At 57.6% G+C, this 5,343-nt stretch overlaps 2 non-coding genes and 1 pseudogene across 2 annotated transcripts; 2 read left to right on the top strand and 1 right to left on the bottom strand.

Annotated features, from left to right (window-relative positions):
- LOC122894760 lies at window positions 1-164 on the top strand. Its single transcript, XR_006381830.1, has one exon. It is a non-coding gene; the product is annotated as a U1 spliceosomal RNA (small nuclear RNA).
- Window positions 165-3,784: 3,620 nt separating this feature from the next.
- On the bottom strand, window positions 3,785-3,874 carry TRNAY-GUA. Its single transcript is given in 2 exon segments — window positions 3,785-3,820; window positions 3,838-3,874. It is a non-coding gene; the product is annotated as a tRNA-Tyr (tRNA).
- A 1,152-nt stretch (window positions 3,875-5,026) lies between these two features.
- Window positions 5,027-5,343, top strand: LOC122893737 (annotated as a pseudogene).

The raw sequence follows: 5,343 nt of genomic DNA on the forward strand, positions 1-5,343 counted from the left end.
ATACTTACCTGGCAGGGGAGATACCATGATCACGAAGGTGGTTTTCCCAGGGCGAGGCTTATCCATTGCACTCCGGATGTGCTGACCCCTGCGATTTCCCCAAATGTGGGAAACTCGACTGCATAATTTGTGGTAGTGGGGGACTGCGTTCGCGCTTTCCCCTGGTTTTTCTCGTCTTTCAAAAAAAGGGTTTCTGCATTCTTTATTCTCGCTGTGCCTACGCATGGTAGCTGTGCCAGCGGCAGCTTGCGGTGCCTTTTTTCGTGCGTGATGTGCTCCAGCGAAGTGTGCCTTTGGTTCCGGTGGCTTTTTCTTTCTCCCGTCTTGTCAGTGTACTTGAAGTGCGTTGTTGTTCGGCCAGCAAGGAAAGCCGTTTTCAAAAGAACGGAATTCTTCTATTCCTAATGGAAAAAGCCCCTTTTCAACGTTACTTTCTGTCCTACTCTGCTTTGCGGAGTTATTTGCAAGGATTTGTCACCTTTGTTCCTGTGGCCCATCGCCCAGCGATTTCAGCATCCTCTGGTCCCCTGGGCGCATGGTGGAGAAATGCCCCGTCCTAGGGGTTCTTGAGTGGTGCAAGGAGTGAAGCGTCAGGTCAGACTCTTGCTTTCAGTTCAGGTCATGATTTCAGGGTTTCCGTGGAGCCTAAGGTTCTCCGTCTCCCCCGAACAAGGAGGCAGCATCTGAGGCCTCACCTTGGCCCCATCTACCGATCATAATCAGCAGTTTTGTTTTTGTTTTTGTTTTTTTTTAAATATTTTATTTATTTATTTGACAGAAAGAGATCACAAGTAGACAGAGAGGCAGGCAGAGAGAGAGGGAGAGGGAAGCAGGCTCCCTGCCGAGCAGAGAGCTCGATGTGGGACTCGATCCCAGGACCCTGAGATCATGACCTGAGCCGAAGGCAGCGGCTTAACCCACTGAGCCACCCAGGCGTCCCATAATCAGCAGTTTTAACAAGAGTCCCATTCGGTTCTAGAGGCATTAAAGTTTGGGAAGCACTGATCTAACATAGTATATATTTTACTTTTCTAATTTTACCCTCCTGGGATGTAAGTCCCCCAGGGCTGGGATTCTGGTCTATTTTGTTGACGCTCCAAGCGCACTTGCCTAGACTAGGCCATGGCCATATAATAGGCTTTCAACATATTGAATGAATTCACTTACTGATCTCAGGCTTTAAAAAAAAAAAAAAAAAAAAAAGTGGATTCCAAGCGGGTTCTGGATTCCAGCTCTGAGTCCAGGTAAGATGACCAACACTCTCCTTCCTACAGAGAAATCACAGAGTTGGAAGCACTCCCTGTCTCGTTTCATCAGTAGTACCTCTGAACATCATTTGCCGGAGCCCCTAAAAACGCTATACAGAACAGTCCCTGGGCTCAGGGAGAGGATCCTCTAGTCTACACCCTCAGCATCCAATCTAGCCTCCTTCAGCCCCTTCTCCCCCGAGAGAAGAATGGGATCATTCTACAGACATCAGAGAGAGGTAAGTCAGGGGTTAGCACCTTATATCTGTCACATGCCTGCCTCTCTTGTTCATCCATTGCTTCACCCTGGATCAAACAGTAGGGGACACGGACTTTATTTCTATCTTTTTGGGGTCTCCACAGGACCTGAAAATTAAATGGACATAAAACAGAATAACAGGAGGCGGGACTGGGTGACTCAGTCCACAGAGTGTGTGCCTTCAGCTCAGGTCATGATCCCAGGGCCCTGGATTGAGTTCTCCGTCCGGCTCCTTGTTCGATGGGGAGCCTGCTTCTCCCTCTGCCTGCCAGCTTGTGCTCTCTCTACGTCAAATAAGTAAAATCTTAAGGCATTAAAACAACAACAACAACAACAACAACAAAACGGAGTAAGAGGAGGCAAGCGTACAGATTTTTACATGGACATAGGAGACCACGTAGTAAATGGAGACCCAAAGAGGTCACCCAAAGGTGACCTTGGAGGCTGGGGTTTCTCTGTGGCTTCAAAGCAATCACATCTTCCCGAAGGTCTTCACCTGTTGGGCTTCCCTGGCGGGCCCTCCTGAGCCCGTGGAAAGTATGGCTCAGTCCATCTCAGTTAGCAGTGGCACAGTGGGACTGAGACTGGGTTGGGGAGAGAACCAAGAGGAGCCTGCCAGGAGAGGAAGACGTGTGGGGAAACACAGTCTTCAGTCTGAGAGGCAGAAGCAATGGCGAAAAGGAGCCCGTGGGCTCCGAGGTCAGGGATGGCAGTGGCTGGGTCCCCAAGGCTCCCAAGGGCCACACTCCACACTTGGAGTCCCATTGGAGTCCCCTCTGGGATGCACTCCACCTGTACTTGGAGACTCTGGAGTCTCCTTCCTGCACGAAGGAGGAGAACAGGGAGGACCATTCCCTGGAGTTCTCTGCACCCACACTCTTCCCCCCAGCAACCTGGCTCTGGCTCCAAGGTGAAGCCCATGTTCTCCGCGGTGCCCTCTGGCTGGGCCTCAGGATCTGGCTCTTGAGGCCCTGCCAATCTAGCCTGCAGGCCCCGCGCTAAGTCAGCCGGCTGCTCAGAACCCGCAAGATGGCCAAGCAGGTGAACGTGTGTGTGTGCGCCTGTCCACGCTGGCAGCTGCCCACGCCCCACCCCACCCCTACCCCCACTCTCCTGCGCCCTGCCTTCAGCCCTCATTGCCCGGACTCTCTCGGGCTCTGTCTGAGCTCTAAGTCTGCGCTGTGGCCGCCGATCTCACTCCTCCCCCCATCCCTTCCTACAGGTGGAGACCCCTGCGGTCAGTGGCCAGAAAGCGGACAGGATGGAAATATCTCATCTGTTTCTACTTCCCTCCATCAGGTGTAGCCAGAGAATCGGAGAATGGTGTGTGTGTGTGGGGGGGGGGGGGGTTACCGCACTCCCAGCGCAGTAGGGAGGAGGCTTGTACCGAGTGCGAGCAGGCCGCGCTCCTTCAGCGGGAGCACCTGCCTCCCACCCGCCCCACACACCACCCCCGCCCCACCCGACGCCGCCGGGGCTACAGAGCAGGTGCAAAGGCGCGGGAAAAACGGAAGTGTACCGGACCGCACCCCGTCCTCACACGGACGGAGCCCTGAAGGCGCCTCCGACGTTCTCAGCCACACCGGCCAGGCCCATGGAGGCCCCTGCTGCCCTTCGCTCCTGCCAACGTCAGCCTCGAAGCAAGCGCACGACCGGCGATGGCTTGGAAAACCTCGGGGTGACAGTTCTGTCCCACGAGCAGAGTAAGCGGGTCCGCGAAGAGGCTCTTCTGGCGCCGTTAAGTCTGGATGTTTCTACACCACCTGAAAGACAGGGAAGGAGACAGACAGACAGACAGACAGACGGCGGCTGGGAGAGACAAGCGGTGACCATCCCCGGAGGCCGGGCAGGAGACGGCCCCAGCTCGAGAGGGACAGTTGTCCTGAAGGAAGCCGCGGTGCTCCCTGCCCCAGGGGAGGACCCGTCCGCTTGTCAGCCGCGCGGGCTGGCGGGAGGCAGACCCTCTCGGGCCACCTGCTGGTGCGGAGCCAGAGTCGCGGGGGAAAAACCAGTGCCGAGGGCGTGGGGCCGGGCGGCGCCGAGCCGAGGCTGCAGCCGCGCGGACCCGGAGAGCCGCAGGGCACGTGGCGGCCCACGGCCCCAGGAAGGCCCGGGGTGCTCCCGGGGCGGCGGCACACCCGCAGCCGAGGAGGCGGGGGTCCCGAAGGGCTTCCGGCCTCGGGCTGGGAGGGCGAGGCCGCCGGGGGGGCCGCCGGCGGGCCTGGGCCGGGCGCGAGGGGGCGGTGGCTTCCCCGACGGCGCAAAAGCGTCGGTCGCGTCCTTCGAGCCGGAGTCGAACCAGCGACCTAAGGATGTCCACGCCTCTCCGGCCTACAGTCCTCCGCTCTGCCTGCTGAGCTATCGAAGGCTGCGCTCTGGCGGGCCTGGGGCCGGGCTTTTTCTCGAAACGACGGAGGCCACGGCGCGGCCGTGCGGGACGTCCAGCGGGCCCTGACGCGCTCCGAAGCCATCCCAGAGAAGAGCCGAGTCCCCGCGGCCGCAGCGCCCGTTCCGCGCGGGGCAGCGAGTCCCCTGCGCTCGGCGGCCGCCCGGGGCGGGCGTGGGGGGCAGCATCCCGGGCACGGCGGCCGAGACGCCTGGGCGCGTGCTCTCCCCCCGTGGCCTCAGGTGCCCTCCCGGCGCCCCCTTCTACAGGTGGGGCCACCAGGGTCCGTGGCCCGGGAGCGGGAAAGAGGGGGAGGAGGGGTGTTGGCGAACCCCACGCGCGGGCTGGGCGACCAAGGCCTTGCGGAGCGGAGGAGGAGACGCCCCGGATTGCGCACCAGGTAGACGGCTTCGCTGGTTTGTGGGCGCCTTCAGGCCAAAATAACCCTTGGGCCAAAATGACGCTTGGTGGTGGTGGTGCGGCAGATGATGCCGTCGTTCGCAGCCAAGATCATCGCGTTCGGATTCCGCAGGTCTCCTAATTTTCCTGCTTTCACCCTTGCAGCCAGATTTTTTTTTTTTCTTTCTTAATTTAATTCATTATTACTCCCTCCCCGGCCCCCCGCCCCGTCCCCGGTGTCAAGAGGAGTGGGAGGGGAAGGATTCCGATCAAGCCACTCCTCTGCTCAAAACCTTTCAGTTTAGGGGTACCAGTCGGTAGAGCATGTTGATCATGATCTCAGTCGGTAGAGCATGTAGATCATGATCTCAGAGTTGTGAGTTCGACCCCCACACACACACACCACACACACCCCCCACTGGGTGTAGAGCTTCCTTTTTTTTTTTTTTTTTAAAGATTTTATTTTAAAGTAATAAGCCCGGGGGGAGATCTTGCTTAAACAAACAAACAAAGAGCAAACCAACCGACCAACCAACCTTTTGGTTCACTCGGATTGCCAGTCTTTTTTTTTTTTTTTTTTTTAAAGATTTTATTTATTTATTTGACAGAGAGAGATCACAAGTAGATGGAGAGGCAGGCAGAGAGAGAGAGAGAGAGAGAGGGAAGCAGGCTCCCTGCTGAGCAGAGAGCCCGATGCGGGACTCGATCCCAGGACCCTGAGATCATGACCTGAGCCGAAGGCAGCGGCTTAACCCACTGAGCCACCCAGGCGCCCTCGGATTGCCAGTCTTAATGATCATCCCGGAGTGCAGTGGTCGCTGGAGCTTCCGGGCTGGTCTGTTCTGAGGAAAGGCTCCGCAGGCGGATGGACCCAGCCAGGGAAGACTCACACCTGAGAGGGACTACAGATGGCACTACCAGAGGTGGAAGTCCAAGTCAGGAGCGTCTGTCAGCTGTACCCAAGGTGATCTCAGCAGCAGTAAGTACCTGTGGTGGATTTCCGGGCAAAACGGAGCCGGGCCTTCTTAGCTGAGACACCAACAGCTGGCTAA

The sequence above is a fragment of the Neovison vison genome, chromosome 13 (genome assembly GCF_020171115.1).
Source record: "Neovison vison isolate M4711 chromosome 13, ASM_NN_V1, whole genome shotgun sequence".
Taxonomy (NCBI): Eukaryota; Metazoa; Chordata; class Mammalia; order Carnivora; family Mustelidae; genus Neogale; species Neogale vison.